General features: G+C 41.9%; 1 long non-coding RNA gene across 1 annotated transcript in view; it reads left to right on the top strand.

Annotated features, from left to right (window-relative positions):
• LOC129150971 (uncharacterized) overlaps positions 1-23,623 on the top strand; it is a 48,156-nt gene extending 24,533 nt beyond the window's left edge. The window contains exons 3-4 of the long non-coding RNA XR_008557763.1: positions 5,215-5,328; positions 23,587-23,623. This is a non-coding gene — a long non-coding RNA (uncharacterized LOC129150971). The remainder of the gene's footprint in view (positions 1-5,214; positions 5,329-23,586) is intronic.
• The last annotated feature ends 335 nt before the right edge of the window (positions 23,624-23,958 follow it).

Genomic DNA, 23,958 nt, shown 5'->3' with positions numbered 1-23,958 from the left:
CCAGCAGGACACTTACAGATATGTAGCAGGAATACCTAAGACTCATCCAATGCTGGATCTATTATTATCCCTTAATTCTTAGTACCAAATACAAATGAGTTAAAACTAAGGATTAGACACTCAGCTCTGAGCAAATCTGGCTCCAGCAGAGGCAAGGTGAGGCTGCAGGTGCAAGCGCAGGGGAAATGAGGTGGACACTATGCATGTCCCACTGCCCCCTTGCTGTCCTGTCTTCCTGCAGAACCCCAGGGGGGAAATCCTCTCTGTGAATCAGGGCCCGCTGCCTCCATTTGTTCAGACCTGCCTTCTGTCCTTTTTAAATATCACACTGTTAATACCCCCTCGTGGCACTGTCTGGTCCTTTACCCTTTCATCCAGATATTATTAAAAACTAGTGTCAAAATGGAATTCTCCAAAGACCTTGTAAAAGTCAGCTGTGAGGCCGTGCTATACAAGAGCTCATCCCTAACACCTTGGTGAGCAGCATCCTATGCTGTGACTTCTGCAACAAACACTTTTAATTTTCACCCCCATGATGGAAAACCTGGAGGTAGCTCACATCCCACCCCTCACACTGCACACTTCCTGGGCTTGAAACCATGATTAGAATGCCACTTTTTTTTTTTTTTTTTTGCAAATTTCTATCAGCTTAAAACATACTTACCTTTTATACACACTCTCCCTCCATTTTCAATCTCAACTGCCCTCCACACACACATACACACAGTAGTCTTTCTTTTTCTACAGACTTTTCTGGAACAGCAGGGGTATGCCCTGCCCTGGGACTCCAATGAGTGGCCCCTTTAAGACTCTCAAAGATATGTTGGTGCACAGAATAAGACATTTTGAAGGAACAGTTTTAATTCAGCAGTTTTGATGTGGAAGCAAATATATAAAACGGTGTCCTATATCTAGGTAATGTGTTGTAGTGCCATGAATCCAATCCATAGTAGCCAGGCACAAAAGATAATTACTTTTTTCCAAATTAAATTAAATCAAACTTCAATATGGTTAAAAGAAAAATCAATTTCTGTTAGATTTAGTGACCTTTCCATCTCGCCAAGGTCATGAAGTGGTCATTGTTGTTATTATTATTACATTATAATTAATTAAATACGGTAAGCATATAGCACTTGCTAAGTTTCAGTCACTCTGCTAAGTGTTTTATCGTTACAAACTCACTTATCATCATAACCAGCTTATGAGATAAGTACTATTGTATTTATCCATTTATAGATATTGAGGCACCAAGATCTTCAGCCCAAGCCCACAGAATAAACAGAGAAGCTGGCATTTGAACCCAGGAGGCTTGTTCTAGAATCCATGCTCCCAGCAATCGTGGAAAACTGAAATCCTAGCACTTAGAAATTATCTAGGAAAAAGGAGACGATCTTATTCTTAATCCAAGGTGTCTGACATTGCTAGCCTTAGTCTCCTGCTCCTTGGGGTGGCTACCTTACCTGAATTCTGTGCCATCTTTTAGACTCCAGTCCCTCAGGGGGTCCTCCCCTGACCACAGGCCCAGCCACAGAGTCTTGATTAAAGACTGTGGGTCTTACCCTAGCCAGTTTGGCTCAGTGGATAGAGCATCGGCCTGAGGACTGAGTGGCCAGATTATTATGATCTCTGAACGCATAATAATCTGGCCACTCAGTATATATCCTATATAATAAAAGGATAATATGAAAATTGTCCTCTCGACCAGGAGGCAGGCAAGCCAACCGCCCATGTCCCCTCCCCCTGGCCAAGCTGGCCGGACCCCACCCATGCACGAATTGGTGCATGAATAATCTGGCCACTCAGTGTATATTGGAGATATACTACAACCCTCACCCTATCACCAAACCTGATTCAACTTTATTCTACGCACCTTCACTTTCACCTATTCCTCACCCTCACCTCCACCCCAGCGCTGACATGCACCCCACACTTTAAGGAGATTTGCAAAAATTTCACCTGCATTTTGAAAAAATGGTAAATTAAGGAAAATTATCAAGCATTCTTTATTCTGCTTGTTCTATAGGAACTGTTTTTTTCAGGTAACCAAATAGTTAAGGGTAGGAAGTATCCATTTAGAGAAGTGTTACTGCTAATACATGAAGGTAGGATGATAAAATATCGCCACTTTGCCCCATCGGTATGGCTCAGTTGGTTGAATGTCATCCCATGAACCAGGAGGTCATGGTTCCATTCACCGAAAGGGCACATCCCTGAGTTTCAGGCTCCATCCCCAGTGTATGAGGCAGTAGGTCCATGTTTTTCTCTCATTGATGTTTCTCTTTTTTTCCTCTTCCTTCCTCTCTTTGAAATCAATAAAAACATTTTTTTAAATCACTGCTTTGCAAGCCCTAATGAATTAATAGATCTAAGCAATGATCATAATACATTCCTGCACCACCAAAAAGAGCTAACCAGAAATGCACTACTTCCTGCCAAAACAAAAACAACAAGTCTGCACCTGATCAAGTCTGTAAACCTGAGCTGTGCAATACAGGAGCCTCTGACCATGAGTGGCTATTGAGCACTTGAAATATGGCTAATCCTAAATGAGATGTGTTTTAAGTATGAAATACACATCACATCTCTAAAAGTGAGTCCAAATAAAGAATGTAAAATACCTCAATAATTGTACTGATTACAATGAAGTGATACCATTTTGGATATATTGGTTTAAATAAATACATTATTAAAACAAAAAAAATGTTTTGCATCTGTAAACCTCATCCCATCCCTTCTGTCTGACCTAGGGCCTCATTCTGATTTTAGAAGCATGGATAAGTCTCAAAGTAAGAAGTAAAGGTCTGAATTGGAATAAAACTTGGCAACAAGGTGAAGCTCAGAGTCAAGTTTGATTTTTTTTAAAGTTGATTATCTATCAAGTTTTATCAAAATTCTCCCACTTCAAAATGGGAATATACCAATACCATGTGCTCAGGGATAGTGTGATTAAAAAAAAAAAAGGAATGTTCAAGAAAGGCCTCAAGACAATAAGAAAAGGCTAAGGCCAGTAGGAATGGTCTGGACTGTTCAGATTGTACTGACCTCCCGGCTTCCTGTTAGCTCCCACTGGCTTTGGCCTTGAATTCCTTGTTGGGGTTTCATCATCCCACTTCCCAGCTGAGTTCTGAGCCTCTGCCTCATCCCCACCTCTGCAGTAGGGAATGTTTTTTGGGTATTTGTCTCAAGACAATTGCAAAATTCAGAGAAGCCAAAAAGCAAAAAAAACACAAAACCTTCTTGTTTGGTGTGACTATCACTTGACCAGCTAAGCTCTGTTGTGTTTTTAGCAAAGGTACTATGGCATGATGGGTGTGCTGCCCAATCACCCAGCTTGCCTCTGGATTTCTGCTTCTTCCATTTACCGGATTTTCCAATTCAAGCCTTAACTTCCCTAGAGTTGGGCAGAGGGTGAGTTAAAATAATATCTACAGAATGCCTTCCACAATCCCTGGCTTAGAGGCAGCTTAATGGTAATGCTCATGAAACTTAAGCTTCAGGGTATTCTCATGTGTAGCAGCCCCTTGCAAGGCCCTAGGAGGGCACTTAGCAAGTTTTATTAGTAATTTTGTATTGTATTTCAAAAATTAATTTAATCTCAGGTCCCACAGAAACCTGAACCCCCTCCTGCTTTGGCCTATTTTATTTCTTAAGAAATGTGTCCATTGATCCCATCTTCCCTCATATCTCCCCCATCTTCCCCTATTACTCTTCCTTGCTCTTCTAGAGTCAAATTGTACCAGTGCTTCCCATTTTAAATCCTTCCTCAGATCTGTTTATATATGTCATAAGCAGAATAATGGGTTCTCAAAGATGTGCAAGGGGTTTTGCAGATATGATTAAGGTTATGAACCTTAAAATGGGAGATTATCCTGGATTGTCTAAGTGGACCCAATCTAATCACACAAATTCTTAAAAGCAGCAAATATTTCCTAGCTGCAGTCAGTCAGAGACCACTGTTGGCTTTGACAATGGAGGATGTGACCACAAGCCAAGACATGTGGGCAAGTCACTAGCAGCTGGATGGACAAGGAGACGAATTTTCTTCCAAAGCCTCCAGTAGTAACCCAGTCCTGATGACACCTCGATATTAAACCTCTGACTTCCAAAGCTGTAAAATAATAAATTTACATTTCAAGTAGCGAAGCTTGTGGTGTTCTACGATGGCAGTGATTGGAAATGAAAGCAATGTAAATACCTGTTTTTCTCTTTGCTCTTTTAGTGCCTTTTCCTGTATTTGACCTGAGATGTCTCTTATTTTTCATATAATCATATGAATCCTCCACTGAGATGGATTTGCTCAAGTTCCAATTTAATTACATTTAGCATCCAGATATATTAACAATCCATTGCCATGAGGCAGCTATTGTTTAATGGAATGCACCCCAAAGTCAATGAGAAGCTCAAGGCTTCAGTTTCAATTTTTTTTTATTTTCTACCCATCTGATCTTTGGTAATATCACCAGCCTTTCTGAGCCATATTTTCTCTCCAAGACAGGAGACCCACAGAGTATTCCTTTCTGTTCTCTAGCCTGTAAGTTCTAGGAAGCTATCCCTCCACCCAGTGAAAACAGACATTTTCTAAGACCATAAGTTTAACATCTGTTTTATCTTATTTATATCTTGCTTTGTAACTATGTTTTATGCATGTTTATAGGGCTCACACAGATGCTAATAGTGAGTGACAGGGTTGCTACTTATTCAGTAAAGTGTCTTTTCCTAGAAACTCTGAAAAGGATCTAATTAAAGTTTGACACCTCACAATGGTGGTGACCTGAGGGTTAGGTAATGATACCAGTGTCGCCAAGTTGTTGCAAAATGAAGTGGGTTAACTCATGGAAATTATGGGATGGGCACCTAGGAGGCTTCCTGTGATGGAATTCCAAGTGAAGGAGTAAGCATGTCACTTCTTCTGTCAGACACGTGAGTGTATTTGAATACTTATAAAATCACCCCCTTGGCCTTGGCATTCGCAAATAGAATTATCTGAATTCTCTTAGTGGATCCTCTAAATGAGAGTCTATGCAAAAGTGCTTTGGGAAGGTAACCAATGCTAGATGTTACTGTAAATTCAATTTTCTGATTATGTATTTACCTTTGTAAATCTTCTTTTCCCAGAACAGAAGCATCCTGTTAGTAGAGTATGGTATTAAATAATATGACCTGTTGGGAAGAAAATCTAAGTTTGTTTTTTTGTTGTTGTTGTTTTTTTATCAGGTTCTCCCTCATGACATCCCAAGTGTACTCCTAGGACAGCTGAAAGCTTGCTGAAAGGTCAAACTGAACTTGCCTCCATTTTTGTCTTCCTAGATGAAAAGGAGATAAATAACAGTAAGTTCTGAGTTTTTCTTTTCTTCCTTTTCTTTGAGGCCTCAGTCACTATTGAAGAAGTAATGGTGGGTAATTGTGGATTTGACATCAGGGCAGAACTGGGATCAAACCCCAGACCTTTACCTACCTCTTGAAAGATAATGGAAACATTGACTAACTCCTTTAAAGCTCAGTGTTCTTTAGTATAAAATGGGAATGATAATCATAGGTTTTGAGAAGATGTTGTGACAGTAATTTCTGTGAGAGGTTAGTATGGTGCCTGCACAGTGTCTCAGAGGTATTGTATTTTTTCTTTATTTGGACCTCCCTACCCAGATTATTCAATCTACTAAGTTTTTGCTTAATCCCTCTGTCACCCCCACCCAAACCCTGTCCCCAGACAGCTGTCAGCCTGCTCTCTATGAGTCTGTCTCTATTTTGCTTGTTGGTTGATTTTGTTCACTATATTCCACATATGAGTAAAATCACATGATATTTGTCTTTCTCTGATTGGCTTATTTCACTTAGCATAATGTTCTCCAGGCCCATCCATGCTGTTGCAAAGGGTAAGATTTTCTTCATTTTTACAGTATTCCATTGTGTAAATGTACCACAGCTTTTTTATCCACTCATCTACTGAAAGGCACGAGGGCTGTTTCCAGATCTTGGCTATTATAAATAGCACTGCAATGAACATAGGGGTGCGTGTATTCTTTTGAATTAATGTTTCGGGTTTCTTCAGATATATTCCCAGAAGTGAAATCTCTGGGTCATAAGGCAGTTCCATTTTTAATTTTTTGATGTAACTCAATACTGCTTCCACAGTCTGCATTCCTACTGACAGTGCATGAGGGTTCCCTTTTCTCCACATTCTCACCAGCACTTGTTGTTTGTTGATTTATTAATAGTAGCCATTCTGACAGGTGTGAGGTGATATCTCATTGTGGTTTTTAATTTGCATTTGTCTGATGGCTAGTGTCGTTGAACATTTTTTCATATGTCTCTTGGCAGTCTGTATGTCCTCTTTGGGGGAGTGTCTATTCAGGTCTTGTGCCCATTATTTTACTTGGACCAACTAATTATTTGCCAAGCATTATGGACACAGAGGTGATGAGAGCACAGTTCTCCCAGCCAGTGCCATGAGCAAACTCAAGGTCTAGTGGGAGAAATAAATGAGTGCACCGACAATTAAGATCTGGTTACATAAGTACTTGATTGCTGTGATCAGAGAACTATCGGGCACCAAGGGGACCTGTAGGCAAAACATCTCAATCACATATGAAGTCTCAGAGAAGGATCTCTGCAGGAAATGAGATCTTAACCAAGACCTGAGTGATGTGTCTGAGTTACCTGGATAAGAGATAGAGGGGGTGGGAAAGTATGGGTCCCAGGCAGAGGGGTTGTAGGTGGATATCAAGAGCCCAGACATTACAGGGCATGGTGCTCTCAGAAAATCCAAGATCTTTATGTGAGACAGAAGATGGAGGGAAAACATTAGGGTGTGAGTGGGTAGGCACTGAAGAGTGAGGCCACAGAGGAAGGGAGATCACAAAAAAACCTTGTAATGATAATTAGATTTTTTTGATTTAACCTAATGAAAAGCAGTATACAATTTTATATATGAGAGTAACATGATTAGACTTACTCTTTAGAAAGACACTCTGGCTGTCCTCAAGGGGAATAGAAAGGGAAGCTCTGAAAGAAAAATAAACCCCTTCCCTCAATCATCCTGAAGTTATAGGAGCTGGTCTCAACCCGCAGCTAGTGCAAAATCAAACTCCTGGCTGGGTCTGAGACACCTCTGTCCCCTGGCTTGTGGAGAGAGGAGACTGATTACCCACCCTGCCACTAAATTAAGGGAGAGGGGCAGGTTAGCCATTGATCAGGAAAAGCTTTCTAGAAAAGGAAATCTCAGAACAATCATCTGGCCATGATTGGCAGCTCTGTACCTGCCCACTGGCCTAGAGTGTCAGAGTTTCCTTAAGATCTTGGTGACTTGTTCGTGACTGAAATAGATAATCTTTTAGCTGGAGCAGGGGAGAATCTATAGAAGAAAATAACAACTAAAAATAATAGATTAAAACCAGAAAAAATAGACAAGTTCTCTACCAATTTTTATACATTGGGGCATAACCCCCTGCCCTGCTGAGGGCTGGTGGCTCCTTCAGTGACCTGGGCAATGCTGGGCTCTCCCTGGGGAGTCAGAGAGTGCAGAGACCAGAGGACAGAGAGGAGAGCAAAGGGCAAGGTAGACTGCTCCACACTGAGCATCCAGAGGAACAGGGAAAAGTGTAAATCACAGATGCCATTTGGCTTTTGTAGGTAGAGTCTTTTGCTTTCATCCCAGGATTTCAAAGCCCCTCACAGCCATTAATTAGTTGTAAGCAATTCAGGCCTGTCAACTTTTCACACCTAATCAAGGGCTGATATATGCCACCCCAAGGGATCTAATCAATAATCCTCTGCACTCTCTCCCTCCCTTTACCCTTCTCCCAGGTCAGTTTTTATTTCAAGCCCATCCCCACCATTTTTTCTCTTACAGTATCTGATGTCCTTGCTCTTGCCTCACTCATCTTTTTTCTCTCTCCTCTTCCAAGGATTCCTTTCCTTCTCAGTTTGCTGGATGATGTTGTGGGGGAAAGCAAGGGATTGGAGGCCAGGGTACAGAAGTCTATGAGTCCCAGGCTGTCTCAATGAAAGGCCTAAATGGAGATGAGTTCAAGGTCATGATTTTCCATTTCTCCAGGGGACAGGGGGTTATGCCCCAGGGAGATGTTGGCCTGTGAGTAGTTTGTCTGTGGCTGCTGGTCAGCAGTCAGATCAACAATTTCCAGTGTGCAGGCCTCAGTGGAGCTGTTCCTCCCTCTCTCTCTCTCTCCAACAGGTCCCTGATTACAAAGTAAAAATACAGCTCTGTGTCTTTAAAGTGGTTCAAATCCTCCTCATGTCCTCAAATAAAGTCAAAGCTCTTTTCCATGTGAATAAATAATTTGGAACAGAAATGATAAATCTACTGTACAAGTTTTGTCACTCTGATCTCCATGCTCATGCAGACATCAATAATCAAGCATCGTCCTCCCCCTGAAACCAACCTCAGACCCAGCATTCCTCTCAAAAGGAAATAGGAACCCTCTTTGTCTCTGACATGGACCATCATACCCTGCTGCTCAGCCTGCTCATAGTCTATTCCCTTTATTTCATTTTTAAGTTTAAATCTTATTAGTTTTATATATTTTACTATAATATGTGACACCTTTTAATATAATGTTTAGTACAAAATATTAACAGTTTTATACATTATGAAGCATATTTATAGAATGACTACCCTTTAACTTACAAACAGAAAATAAGAATTAGAATATTACCAAAATTTGCATCCATGAAAGGGTTTCTCCCCATCTCACATCACTGATCACTGCCTCTACCCATGAATTAACTACTATCCTGAATTTTGTGTTGATCATACTATTATTGTATATACATAATTTTATCACAAAGTATACATTCTTAAACAATATATGTTTTAGGTTTGCTTTGCTTCCAAATTTTCAGGAATAGTACACACTATTTTAGACATAGCAATGGTTCATATATTTTTATAGATGTAAAATATTCCACTATGTAAATGAACTCAAATTTTTTCAGATATTATTAGTATCATTAGGCTTTTCCAATTATAGGTCTTTGCCAATTGTTTCTGTCTCACAGATCACAAAACCCTTGGAATTACCTGAGGAGGCCAATAAAGTTGTCTTTTGTTATGTTAAAGAGATAACTTTGTGGGGGGTCTGGTTGCAGGAGAAGCAAGCAGGTGATTAGAGGGTTGGAATTTTTAGTCCCAGGGTGCTGCAGCCCACTCCCTGCCCAAACCTCCAGGGAGGGGAGAAGGGCTGGAACCTGAATCAGTTGTCAATGGTCAATGATTTAACCATTCATGTCTAAGTTATAAAGTCTCCATAAACAACCAAAGGACAGAGCTTCTGGGTTGGCAAACACATGGCAATTTGGGAAGACTGGTGGTGCACCTGGCAAGAACATGGAAGTTCCATGCCCCTTTCCACATACTTTACCCTATACAACTCTTTATTTAGCTCTTCCTGAGTTATAAACCGATGATCTGGTCAATAAAATGTTTCTCTGCATTCTTGAGCAGCTCTAGGAAATTAATCAAGCCCAGAGAGGGGGGTCATGGAAATCCTTCATCTATAGCTGGTCAGTCAGAAGCACAGGTGACAACCTGAGATTGTGACTGACATCTAAAGCAAGGGAAGGGGTGTAGGGCAGACTTGTGGGATGAACCCTTAACCTGTGGAACCTGATTCCATCTCAGATAGAAAGTGTCAGAATTGAGTTGAATTCTAGGACACCTAGCTAGTGTCCTAAAAATCGCTTGGTGGTATGGGAGAAATTCTTCGACACACATTGGAATTGGGTCCAAGAACCTAAAAGACCTGCTATGAAAATTCTCAAACATTTTTCATGTTTCAAACATGCAAGGTTGTTTTCAAGGTATATACTTTAGAAAATAATCCTTGGATTGTAGAATTTATGAAGTTTCAAATTTAGCAGAATTTTTTCTTTTTTTATTTCATGTGTTTTTTCTTTGTTCTAAGTTTTTCTATACTGGTTTAGAATTTATACACTTATTCCTAGGTTTTTAATAGTTACTCTTGGAATTTTAGCATATATTTAACTATATAAATATTAAAGGTAATCAATATGCTAAATTATTGTAACTAATTAAAGGATTTTGGAACTTTTATAGTTCAGTCATTGCCCTCTCAAGTTAAATACTGCTCTTGTCCATTATCTAAACCTTGCCCTTTTAAGCCCATGAACTAAACATTACTTTATTATTACCATGTGAAGATAATGTTTTTCTATAATTACATGCATAGTTGTCACTTTATTTGTTCACTATTAAATCTTCCTCATAGTCTTCTGGAATTTTTTTCTCTAATGTACATTCTTGATCAAATTCCCTTATTCATAGCCTATCAGTAAAACTTCCTCAGTTGTCTATGAATGTGTGTATTCTAAACACACAAAATCCAGGCAGAGGTTGATGTTTAAACAAGCAAATAAGGTACAATGAAAATAATTCAATTTAAAATAAGAAGACTGGTTAGGCTTAAGTTCTTTTTTGGCTTTAGATAAATTATTCAGTAATATTCAGGAATGTATGTGTGAAATAAACATATGGTGTATATCTGCTAATTGCTTGGTTCTGTCCTAGGTATTCATGATTCAAAACAGAAAGTATGGTTTCTGACAACAATGAGCTCAGTCTATAAGAAATAGAAATATGGATTTATAATTTCTACAAAAGCATCCCTGGGGACAACCTCCTGGGTTTGGTTTGCAGAGTGGCTGGTGACATTTGGCTTCCTGAAGGCCATGTGAGTAGGAGTGGGAAAAGTATTCCTGGAAGAGGAAAAAAAAAAAGAGGAGAAAAAAATGAAAAAGAAAGAAAAGGCTCAGTAATAAAAATTAGAAAGACATGTATAGCTAATTAATAACATGAAAATGGAGCACACGTTTGAGGTAGGAAGCTGTTGGGGAGCAGGTTGGAGGCTTAAGCATGGACAGGTCAGAAAGGGTCATTGATGCTGTGCCGAAGTGTTTGGACTTTATCTCATGGGTCATGAAGGCTCATTACAGAGGTGAAATGGTAATGGCAGGGTCATATTTGTGTTTCAGATGGCTGACTGCAATGAGTGTGAAGAGGCCAGATTCGGGGAGCAAGACTAGTTTCCCATCTGGCTCTGAAACCATTTTATAATCCAGGCAAGAGCTGGGAAAAACTTTAAATGAATCAGTAATATTATTGATGGATAGGAAGAGTACAAACTTAAGAAAATAAGATATAAACTGCAGGCTCTACTGCTAAAACCATATGAGCAGTGAATAAAGGGGAGAAGGAGGAGGGAGGAATAATCCATTGATTTCTAGTTCTGGTGTTGGGAAGATGGTGTAGCCACTAACTCACCAACTAAGAAAATTTAGAAAGAAATTCAGCTTTAAAGCAAAGGAATAGAGCTCAGTTTGGAACGTCTTGGGTTTTAGATGCCAGTGGACATTAGAGTTGAAAACCTTGCAAATCTGGTTTCCAAGACTTTAGTTTTCTGACACAGGGAGCCATAGCATTAGCCAGTCCAAGAGCACAGGGAGCCATAGTATTAGTCAGTCCATGAATATAAGAGATTATTGGATTTGTAAATTATTGGTAGAATATTCCCCATGAGAGGCTCTATGGTGGCAAAAGGCACCAACAGGGATAGGAAGAGGAATTTTGTCAGCCAACACAGATGTAATATTTTTTCTCCCATAGTTTCTCGTCTTGAGAATTGAATCTCATTTGGCTTAGATGGCCCAGATGGTCACTTCTATTACATGCACTGGGGTTTAAGGGGGTGCATGCTTTATCAGGCAGTTGGACAGGCAGAAACTTTACCTGCAGCTGCGATCATCAGGCTTCATGATGAGTCTTTACCCACCTGCTTGGGAATTGTATGTGGTTAATAAAACATGGAAAAGGACATGTTTTAAGTGCTTACTTTGATATTCCCTGCAAATGCCTATAGTCAGTCCCTTGTCATCAGAACAACTCCAGTCATTCTCTCTGAGACATAGAATATATTCAGTTAAAAATAAATACATCCCCCAGCTCATGAGCACATTGGGAGTTACCCAGAACCTCATTTAGTTATATTATTAGACTTTACCTGAAATCCTTTCTTTATCCAAAATTTCTTCCCATTCAGTTATTCAAGGCGAGAAAATTGGGGCTCTTTCTCTTCTCAGGAGCCAGAACCCAAGTTCATAGTTCTTGGATCTTCATTGTCATTGAGGCATCACTGCTGAGAAAATCTCTGTGGCCAGTCACCCCTAGAAGTGTTTGTTTGTTTGTTTGTTTGTTTCTGGAAGAACCAAATATAACTCTTATTCTTTACCTTTTGGAATGTGCAATAGAAATTGAGAATTTTGATGCCCCAACCGATGTTTTATCTGACCAGCCTCCAAGCAAGAATTTATTCACTTAAATATTGTGCTTTGATAAAAGTTCTGCTGAGAATCTGTGATTATTGGAGTTTTTTTTACAGAGTACTTCATAAGCCATTACATAAAACACTAATTATCCAATATTTCTACCAGCAGGGTCCTTTGCACTAATTAAATTAACACTGAAAACTGCTAACATCATTGATTAAGAGTCCAAAGCACTGTATAATAGTAACAATTAGGACAACTTCATTTGGGGCAAAATTACATTTACTCCTCTTTTATCTCAGGGGATTAATTATCATCTTTTCCTAATAGCCAAGGCTCTCACCTGGGAATAAAGGCTTTTGTAATTCGTCCCCATTTTGGCTCCCATTGTGGAGCCTCATTTGATGATGGCAGTCTTCAATTTCAAACTTGCCTTTATATCTGGTTGAACCTATTCAAGTCTCAGCCCTGCCACTGAGCAGGTGTATAATCCTGAACAAAGCATGTTGATAAATGTAGTTCCCATCATAAGGGCTGGGATAGTCACTACATGGGGAAAGTCCTGTAAAAGAGTTCATTCTGAGCCTGGCACATGGAAAGAGCTGAGTAAAGGGTGGTTGTTTTCATTATCAGCTATATTTCTTCCTAGAGGCCCGATGCACGAAGATTCGTGCAAGAACGGGCCTTCCTTCCCCTGGCTGCCAGCACCACTTTCACTGCAGCCTTTCCACCTTCCCACGCTGCCCAGAGGCCCAGAGCAGCTGAGGCAGTGCGGAATGCCTGCGTCCTCACCATGGCGAAGACGCAAGTGCCCCGCCCCCAGCCGCTCGGCACCTGCATATGCAAATTAACCCGCTATATTTGTTGTAGTAATTTGCATACTCACTCCTGATTGGCTGGTGGGTGTCGCAAAGGTTTGGTCAATTTGCATCTTACTCTTTTATTAGTGTAGATGATGTTGTGCTAATGATCTTTCTAAAACCTTGGAGTTGGAAGGGAGGATTCAAAGCATCACCTTCACTAATCTTTAACTTCTACTGAAAAGCAGAAGTGCTGACATTAATATGATACAGGAGAGACTCTCATGGTGGATCATTGTACATGGCTACTTCCCTTTCTGTAAAAACTGTGTGGCCCTAGCTAGTTTGGCTCAGTGGATAGAGCATCGGCTTGTGGACTGAAGGGTCCTGAGTTCAATTCCGGTCAAGGGCACAATCCCGAGTTGGGGGCTTGGTTCCCAGTAGGGGGCGTGCAAGAGGCAGCCAATCAATGATTCTCTCTCATCATTGATGTTTTTATCTCTCTCTCCCTCTCACTTCCTCTCTAAAATCAATTAAAAAAAAAAACTGTGTGGAAAATGTGGAACGGCAAATAACCATGGAGGATCCAGGATAAAATATTCCCAGAGCTGCTGTAGAAAAGAAGAAAAAACATGGAGGTCATGTCCACCCAGTAACTCTGTGGAAAGTCCTCATGCTCCGTAAGACTTTTGCTGAAAGATATGGAGAATCCTTTGAGGTGTCTTGGAGAAGTTGTTTTTGAGAATTATTCTTATAACATCAGTTTTTTTAAAGCTAAGTTTAAATGATAATTTTATTTGTTTCAGTCATTGTGCTAAGCATACCTGCATTACCACATTTTGTCTCCACATGAAGTATTATAATTATATCCAAAGAAGGTATAATTATTCCCAGTCTACTGATCAGTAAACAGACTCAAAGGGGGTAAGTGACTCCTCCAAGGTCATCCAGCTAGAACATGATCAAGATGGGATTTAAATCCATGTCTTCCTGATTTCAGAACCCATGTCCTTAACCACTATGAACATTACCTGCATGTTTCAAAGACCCTCCTCCTTCCCGTGAGCATCCCTGGAAAACCCCACATCAGTACCAGTTCCTTGGCCACCCTGATGCTCACAGTCTTTGAGAAAATTCAAAGACAAGTTTGGAACTTTTTCCAAAATCCCCAGCTGCCCCATTGCAAAACAATGAAAATAAACCATCATTCGAACTCTTTAACTTACCTCTGACCTTCATACCTCTTGCATTTGCTTATGAGAAGACAGTCACTATATAACACATGTTTACAAGTGACTGAGCCCCCTTCTGCCCCCCCTCCTTTCCCACAGAGATGCTTCCTTTCTATTCCCCATTATCAATTTTCATCTGACACCTCCTTTCCAATTCTCTTTCCACCAGAAGCTCCAAGAATTCCCTTCAAACCTAGCCTTTTCTATACTGACTTATCCCCCACAAGCCCTAAATCCTACCCTTTCCTCCACTTCTGCTCCCAACTCCTTCCCAGGCCCACCTTTCTCAGATTCCCTGTCCCTACCCACATTCTAGGCTCTCATTCTAGGCTTCTCTTCCCCCCCACCCCCACATGCACATGCACAGGCCCTAGAACTTAAGCACTCCATCTAATGGACCTTCTTACTCAGCCTCAATATTTGCTTTCCGATACATTGGATTTATAGAGTGTTTGCCTGAATTAAAATGAGAAATTTTAGAGCAAACTGAGGCTTCTCAGCTGCTAAGCTCCATCATGTACTTTAAATAAAGAAAGGGGGGAGCATGTGTGGAGAGAGGCCTGATGCATTCACCAACCCCCCCGGAATCACATTTCATCCCAGGCTGCTCCCTGCAAACCCAGCTGGTGCCTACTTGGCCCCCGCTTGCCTCCCCCAGCTAAGTTAACAAAGCAGTTACAGCTCATCCGCAGAGCGCCCGCTAATCGACTCCCAGTGAAATAATATTTGCTCTCCATGCCTACTTTGAATCCCACTCACTTTGTTAAGAGATTGCCTCTGGCTGTCTCCGCTGGCCTAATCTAATAGTTTCTAGTTTGTACAAGCAAAGTGTTTTCAACCACCTATATAAACAACTTAAGCAGAAGAGGACACCGGTGCGGCCCCAGCGCAGGGCGATAGGACATGACAGATCCCAAAATGACACCGAGGCTGAGCTGCTGGGAGGGCCCCCCTAGCTGCGTGGGAGCAATTACCATACTGTATTGGGCTGAAAGAACAGTCTGTCTTCCTATGGAAAGGCTGATGGACAAAGACAGTCCTGTCTGGTTTCCCCAATGCAGGAGACCAGCCAAAGTGCCTCCACCTCCCCTGGGCCCCTCCATGCTGCCCACATCTGCAGTAGTTGGGGATCCAGAGCAAAGTAGGGTGAGGTGAGAGGAGCTGAAGCAAGTTGTTATTCCCCCTATAAAATATTTAATGCAATCAACTTCACTTTTTTTTTACATGTGATAAAATACATATAACGTAAAATTTACCAATGTGGCCATTTTAGGTGTACAGGTCAGTAATCCTACCTAATAATAGACAAATATGCAAATTGACCATACCTTCGCTATGCCCACAATTGACCAGGAGGCATGGGGGGCGGAACTCGGCGTGGCCGGGGTGGCTGATTGGGCCGGTGGGACGCTGAGCTTGTGTCGCCAGCGGCAGCGCGAGCTCAGCGTCTGCGCCATGGCTGTGCTGAGGCACAGAAGGGGCCTCTGGGGCAGCGAGCCCACATCCCGCCGCGGACCATCAAAAGCCGGGGAGCTGGGTGCCTGTCCGCTCCGGCACCAGGCCTTTCAGAAGCCTCTGCCGTGCCAGAGGCTTCTGAAAGGCCTGGTGCACCAGCAGACAGGCACCCAGCTCCCCCATGATCGAAAGCGAAAGCGGGGAGCAGGCTGCTAGCAGTGTCCGCAGAGCGTGCTAGGCTTTGCAGGGCAGTGGATATGGCCTGGATGGCAGGTTAGGCCTAGGGGACCCTACACGTGCAGGATTTAATCATGCACTGGGCCTCAAGTGTTAATATAATTCACATTGTTGGGCAACCCATTTTCAGAATGTTTTCATCTTGCAAAACTGAAACTCTATACCTATTAAACAACCATGTCTCATTCCCTTCTCTCCCCATCCTCTATCAACCACCATTCTAACTTGCTTCTGTGAATTTGACCACTCTAGGTACTTCATATAAGTGGAATCAAATAGCACTGGTCTTTTAGTGACTGGCTTAGACAGCCTTGGGTTCAGGTTAGGGGAGCCTTGACTTTTCCAAGCAATTTGGACACTCAGTTTCTGCTTCCACTAAATTAGTTTAGTTTGCATGCAGGGTGGGGCAAAAGTAGGTTTACAGTTGTTCATATGGAAAATAATACAATAAGTAATGAATAGCAATACAAGAATAAACTGTGTTTCATGTACTCAAAACTGTAAAACTACTTTTGCCCCACCCTGTATCATCTTGCATCCACTTTGGATAGTGCCACTCCCTCAACTCTTTTTTTTTTTTATTGATTAAGGTATTACATACTAGTATGTGTCCTTAACCCCCCAATATCCCCACAGCCCCCCCACTCATGCCCTCACACCCCTGGTGTCTGTGTCCATTGGTTAGGCTTATATGCATGCATACAAGTCCTTTGGTTGATCTCTCTCCCTTATCCCCACCCTTCCCTACCTACCCTCTTAGATTTGATGGTCTGGTCGATGCTTCTCTGACTCTGGATCTGTTTTTGTTCATCAGTTTATGTTGTTCATTATATTCCACAAATGAGTGAGATCATGTGATATTTATCTTTCTCTGACTGTCTTATTTTGCTTAGCATAATGCTCTCCAGTTCCATCCATGCTGTTGCAAATGGTAAGAATTCCTTCTTTTTTTATCGCAGTCTAGTATTCCATTATGTAGCTGTACCACAGTTTTTTAATCCACGCATCTGCTGTTGGGCACTTAGGCTGTTTCCAAATCTTAGCTATGGTAAATTGTGCTGCAAATCAACAAATGACAAGTGCTGATGAGGATGCGGAGAAAAAGGAACCCTCGTGCACTGCTGGTGGGAATGCAGGCTGGTGCAGCCACTGTGGAGAACAGTATGGAGTTTCCTCAAAGAACTAAAAATGGAACTCCCATTTCACCCAGTGATCCCACTTCTAGGATAAATCCCAAGAAAGTAGAAACACCAATCAGAAAGGATATATGCATCCCTCAACTCTTTCACTCCCCAAATGTGCCCAACACAAGGCTGGATAATAATGACAATACAATACTACTAATAATAATAATGACAATAACAGTAATAGTATATGCCAGAAGCTGTTCCAAGGATTTTACATATTAACTCACTTTAAGCAAACTGATGTTTGATGTGTTTATCTAAATACCACCAAAAAAATCACTTAACATTGAGTATTAGACAATTTGGTTTCATTTTTCAAGAGGAACTTCACATGCTGCATGCCTGGTATTTCTCCTAGATCTTTTCTCTGCTCTTACATTTGCCCTTCTCCTTTTCCCTGCCTCAGAGATTTCTCAAATCCTGTTATTTTCTCATCAAGAGGATCTTAACTCTTTTTGTATATCACAGTTGCCTCTCAAGGTCTTGCTTGGGGTCTTACTTTCCACATATGAACCGAGACCTGCCAATCTGCCCTCAATCCCTCAATACCCCTTCAAAGGGAGACTTGGGGACCAGCTGGATACTGACCAGTGTTGCACTCTCCTTCTTACATAAGAGGAGGGAGGCTTTAGGAGGATACATTTTCCAGGGTGTGTGATAGGCATTAGAAACTAAAAGGAGGGACTCCATGATTTCTGTGCCATCAATGAGAAAGCAAGTTGTAGACTACTGCCAAATGGAAAAAGGGGTCAGAGGGACTGATAAGAATCCAGTAGGTACTGACTACTCACTGTGTGCTGTACTTTGTATGACCATTCTGTCTTCAAGAAAACCCCATGGGTTCACTACTATTATTCAAATAGTACAGGTGAATAAACGCAGGATCACAGGGGTTAAGAGATTTACCCATGTCACACATGTAGTTAGCAAAAGACTAGAGATTTCATTCTTTGCTCTTTCTACTGTATCATGCTCCTTTATCTAGGTACATAAAAAAGAAGTGGCTTAAAGGCTTAAAGGGCAAGCCTTAATTTGCTGTGGCTATCCCTTGTGACTTTTCAATTGCCGACACCAACATCTCTTATTTTCCATGTCTCACGCATATGTTCTCTCACTCTCACCCCACAGGAGTGAGTATATCAACCCTCCAATGGGACTTAATAGCAATAATTTGCAACATTTGTTTTTTCTAATTTCCCTTCTAAAAATCAATAAATGGTTAGTGATGCTGTTAATAGAGTGAAAGCAGATTTCTTCCTATGATGAGAATTGATATTTGTAGCATTTATCATACACACCAAAAAAAAAAAAAAAAAAAAAAGGAAAGAAAAAGCCCACTGAGTTTGTGAAAGCTTAAATACTTGGGTTTAAACACCTGCAAACGAAAGAGAGGGCAATGCAGGTAATGCAGTCGAGTTCTTGCACAAGGGTCAGAAAGTCCTGAGGTCAAGTTCTAGCTGCACCTCTTCCCACTTCAAAGGATTGTTTAGAAGATTAGCTGACTTTGAACCTTAAAATCATGGTGCCTGCTTCTAGTAGATAGGCGATGCTGTACTAGGGGTAGTCACAAATGCAGATGAACTGGTCCCCTTTTGTGACACCGCACTCCTCGGGTGCCCAGGATATCTCCCCCTTTCCATGTACTCCCATTCTGCTCCTGCCCTAAGTGGCACCCCCTGTCATCCCAGCCCAACCCCTAGGCTAGCAGCCATTTCCAGGCCCTGATCCTTCCTCCCCAGGTTGCCTGCTTTTCTCCAACTCAGTGCATGACTTCAGGAAAATCAGTTCTCTTCTCTCCACTTTCATTTTCCTCCCTTTTTATATTAGTTATTTATTGACAGTTAAAGCTCAAAAATGATTTTATAAATCCCCAAATCTAACTTCTGATCTTCCTGAAACAACTCCTGACTCAGTATGAGAGGTTTTAATTCTAATCATGAGCAAAGAAACACCTTGGGGGAGGGGGGGGATTTTTGCAACCTAGTCCTCAGGAAATGCATGGCTTCTAATGAGACATCAGAAATATCAAGTCCATGACCAATGTCAGATGATTTGGAAGAGCCAAGCCCTCCCTTACTATGGAGAACTTCTCGGCCTCCCCCGGAGAAGGCTGCATGGTATCAACCAGCAGGATCCTTCCAGAATGCTCAGACCTAGGGGGAAACAGAGCAAGAAGAGCCAGGAGAGATCAGAGGCCACAGCCTGTGGGAACGTGCAGCACAATGGAGAAGTAAGACATCCTGCTGGCCCCAGAGGAGAAAGCAGGAATGAGATAGCTTTTATGTTTCTTTTTCTTCTCTGGTTAGCGTGAAATCTGACAAGCTTCCTCCAAAGTTTCCCTTCCCTTACCCTGCAATTCAGACTAGGAGCCCCAGGAAACCTGCTGTCCAGGGCAGGACTCAGACACAGGCAGAGCTTCAGACACAGGCAGACTGAATCTCCTTTCCTCGCCTGCCCATCCACGAGGAAGGCACTTCTGAGTTAGCATCGAGGCTCCCAGCTGGAACAAAGTCAGGAGAAACCTGCCTCCTCCCCACTCAGAATCTACTGTTACATCTGTGTGGGGGAGGAAAATAGAAAAACATCACGCAAGCGCTGCGGGGAGGGAGGCTGAATTTACTGAACTCCAGGGATACATCTGTGATGTTGTGATGAAGCGAGAAATACATATTTTGTCTTCATCCCTGGTTTTGGCACAGAGCTCCTAAAACTCTTGTAATTTCCTGAGCAGTCAGGGCGAAAGGGGCATTTTTTTGCTGTAATATTTGGTTTTAGTCCCTGGTTCCTGCCACAGGAGCTTCTAAGACCCTTGGAATCTCCAGAGTGATGAGTATTTTTTGTATATTAATGAGATGACAGGTGGTTGGGGGTCCCTTGATAGCTTCAGGATGGGAACTGTTCCCAGAAAGGCCAAGCCATGATTAAAGGGTTGACATTTTTTAGCCCCAACCCCTGAGCTCTGGGGAGTGAAGAGGGGCTGAGGATTGAGTTCATTATCAATGTCCAATGACTTAAGGAATAATATATGTGTAATAGAACCTCCATAAACACCCAAACAGTGGGATTTGAGAGCTTCTGTGTTGGTGGACACATCAAGGTTCTGGGAAGGTGGTTCTCCCAGAGAGATCCTGGAAATTCCTGCCCCACCCTCAACCACTTGCCCTATGCTTTGCTTCTATTTTACTGTTCCTGAGCTGTATCCTTTAACACTGGTCATACTAAGTAAAGTGTTTTCCTGAGTTCTGTGAGCTGTTCTAGCAAATAAATGTACTCAAAGAGGGGGGGTACTAGAAACCCTGCCCCCTTCTTTAGAGCTGGTCGATTGGGAGTTCATTGTGGCCAAGACTTGTCCCACTTCTAAAGTGGGGACAGAGTGTGGTATTGAGTCCTTACCCTGTGGTGTCTGTGCTAACTCTGCATAGTGTCAGAATTGAATTAAATTATAGGATACCGCCAAAACCGGTTTGGCTCAGTGGATAGAGCGTCAGCCTGCGGACTGAAAGGTCCCAGGTTCGATTCCGGTCAAGGGCATGTACCTTGGTTGTGGGCACATCCCCAGTAGGGGGTGTGCAAGAGGCAGCTGATCGATGTTTCTCTCTCATCGATGTTTCTAACTCTCTATCCCTCTCTCTTCCTCTCTGTAAAAAATCAATAAAATATATTTTAAAAAAAAATTATAGGATACCCAGTTGATATCTGGAGAATTGGTTGGGGTGGAAAAAAACACCCATACATTTGGTGTCAGAAGTAGTATTGTGAAAACAAATAGTAGTATTGATATAAAAAAGGTAGATTCTCAGAAACCACCACACAGCATTATCTATCCTCTATCTCTCCAGTAGTATCTGCCATAAATTCCCAGCATTGTAAGAGGATTTTCTTCCCATACATCTTAGTTTCTCGAGGTGAAATGATCATGTCAAACGACCAGAAGTCTTTGGCAAGGGACGAGAGATAAAGAGGTGGGCTCCTGAGGATGAGCATGGATAAGCTAAGCCTTGGGAGTGGGGAGAGGCCACATGCAAATGACATTCAAATGAGCATTGATTCCCAAGAAAGAAGGCACCATTGAGGAACTGCTGTGGGCTGGTTGGAGTGGGCCCAGACATCTGTGCCTCCCTCTGCTTCCATACCTGAATAAGAAATTTTAAAATAAACTATGCCCAGCAGTACTTGTGCCCTGATCACTCTTTGCCCAGAAGGTCACATGGGCAGAATTCTACTATGTGTGGATTAGGAAAAGGAGAGGATTTTTTTTTTCTCTGAAAAAAAAAAGTAGTTATTGGTGGTTTGTTCAAAGTATTGTTGTTACGGGATTCCTTTGACCTGCTAGCAAGTAGAGTCCATTAGGGAGCAAAACTCTTCCATGCCATCCATAAGCTTTCAGATTAGTTCTTTGTCCCAAGAATTGAGATTTTATTGAAACCATTTAGCCTGTTGTGTCCTGAGAATAGACAAAGACATAAAAGAGTAACCATTTCAGGCATTGAGGAAAGCAAATAGTTCAATAGAGGAGGTGACCCATGATGTGGGTATTGAATGAGGAGTGTTAGCCAAGCAGAGAGTGGATGAGTATTTCAGATGAAGCAGAGGCATTAAGAAATGACAGAAGAGGGTGGGTACACTGTAGGCACCACTGGAATTCAATCTTACTGGATACCAGTGGCCCTAGAAGCACCAGAGAAATGAAGCTAGAGAAGGCCGCATGAGCCAATCTTGCAGTGCCTTGTAATACAAGGAAAAGAGTGTAGATGTTATCTCAGAACAGTAAGGGGCCATTGACAGTTTTAGCAGAAGAACATGGTCAGACACTCCACCTGTGACTGGAAGAGCACATGTCTGGAGGCCCGTAGGTCATTTAGGAGAGTGTTGACGGTTTCCAGGCAAAATATGGTATGAGCCAGGACCTAGGGGGTAACTGAGAGGTTGGAGAAGAGGGTATAGGCAACAAAAATGGGAGAAAAATTGAAAAGACCTGGATAAGTGATTACTTGATTATGTAGCTGAAGATAAAGGGGAGTTGATAACTTGTGAGGCAAGAGGATGAGACAAAGAAGGAACATGGGTGAAGGCAAATAGGGGAATCATCATTCCAGTGTTTCTCCTCCTGTTTCCTCTCTTCCTCCGCCTCTGCCTCCTTCCATACCACTCTTCTCTTCCTGAAGGGCTGCAGCCTGTGTAAGGGGCTCTGAACATTGGTGCTTGTATAACCAATGACACTGAGTGAGAGGCAGCTGCCAGCTGGGATGGCTCCAGCTGTGGCCGCAAAGAGTGATGGAATTGCCCAGAAGGGAGAAACTTCAATGAAAGGAGGAAATTCTGCATGGGGTCTGTGGGACTTTCAGAATTTTCTGGTCCAGAAGTCCCTCTGTCAAGCCTTGGCATGTGGTCAGTCAGCTGGAAGCACAAAAGTCTCAAGGCTTCCAGAAATCACAAGGAACAGCTGCAGAGAAGCCTTCTAGCTTGTCAGGAGTTTCTTCCCTGGTAATAGGACATGGTTTATTCTAAGACATACACCCAGCAATTGGTTATGGGGGACAAGAATTAGGAGAGGAAAAATCCCTCAACATCTAGACAACATCACAATCCTGAAGATATGGGCACAGTAAAGAATAACACCGCCTTCTGTGGTTCTCCAAAGGTTCTCAGAATCACTGTGCTAACAGTAATTTGTTACTGTCACCCTTGTCCCCAGACTAGAGAGAAATAAAGTCATATGGCACCTTGGAATAAGCAGGATATATTCTTTTGCCCCATTTCAGACGAGTTCTGTGACCTTAAGCAATGCTTCTGCCCTGTGAAGCCTCAGTTTATTTTTTGTATCTGCAAAACGGGGTGATGATAGTAATCTATATTTCACAGAGCAAAATGTAGGTGAAATGAAAATGCCTGGCCAAAAGTATGTGCTCAGTAATGAATAATTCAATTATTCATTCAACACATACTTACTAAGTGCCTGCTATGTAGCAGGCACTGTGCTTCATGTTTGGGAATAAAACAGAGAAAGATTCCCATCTGTGTGGAGCTTATATTCCAGTGTGTGTATTCAGGAGAGGAGGTAAGGCAGAAAATATTCAATAAAAAATAATAAGTTGATTATCTAATTTGTTAGAAAATGGTAAGTGCCAGAAAATGAAGAAAAAATAGAACAGGGTAAGGGAAGGGATGGCAGGAGTGACCTTGAACAAGTAAGTTTATTTTTCTAAGGGTTTTGCTTCAACTATAAATCAGATACTATAATATCTACCTCACATGATATTGACAACATAAATGAGTACAAATTGCTTAGAACTGTATCTAGAGCTTGATAGATGCTCAAGAGTAACAGTTTATATCATCATCATCATCATCATCATCATCATCATCATCATGTTGCAGGATGAATAGATCCAGTCAAGATTTACTGAGAAGGGGATATTTGAACAAAAATGGGAAGGAGTTGAGAGAGTGATCCATGCAGTGTCTGGGAGAGAGCATCCTAGGCATGGAGACCATTCAATGACAAGGCCCTAAGACAGGAGCAAGAGTACCATGGAGGCTGTGCCATTGACAGTCTTTTACCTGGCTCCATCAGGAAAATTGGCACTCAGTCAATCAGCCCCTCTGGAAGAAGTTGAGAAAGGGGAAGAAGCAGTTGGAGGTGGGCAACCCTGTAAGAATTGAGTGTTGGAGAACTTGGCTGTTGCCACACCAACAAAAAGAGGGAGAAGCGGCAAATCACACCCCACCGCCCAACCAGCTGTTGTGAAA

The sequence above is a fragment of the Eptesicus fuscus genome, chromosome 12, assembly GCF_027574615.1.
Source record: "Eptesicus fuscus isolate TK198812 chromosome 12, DD_ASM_mEF_20220401, whole genome shotgun sequence".
Lineage (NCBI taxonomy): Eukaryota > Metazoa > Chordata > Mammalia > Chiroptera > Vespertilionidae > Eptesicus > Eptesicus fuscus.
The sequence above is the reverse complement of the archived record's forward strand: the minus strand, read 5'-3'. Positions and strand labels throughout refer to the sequence as shown.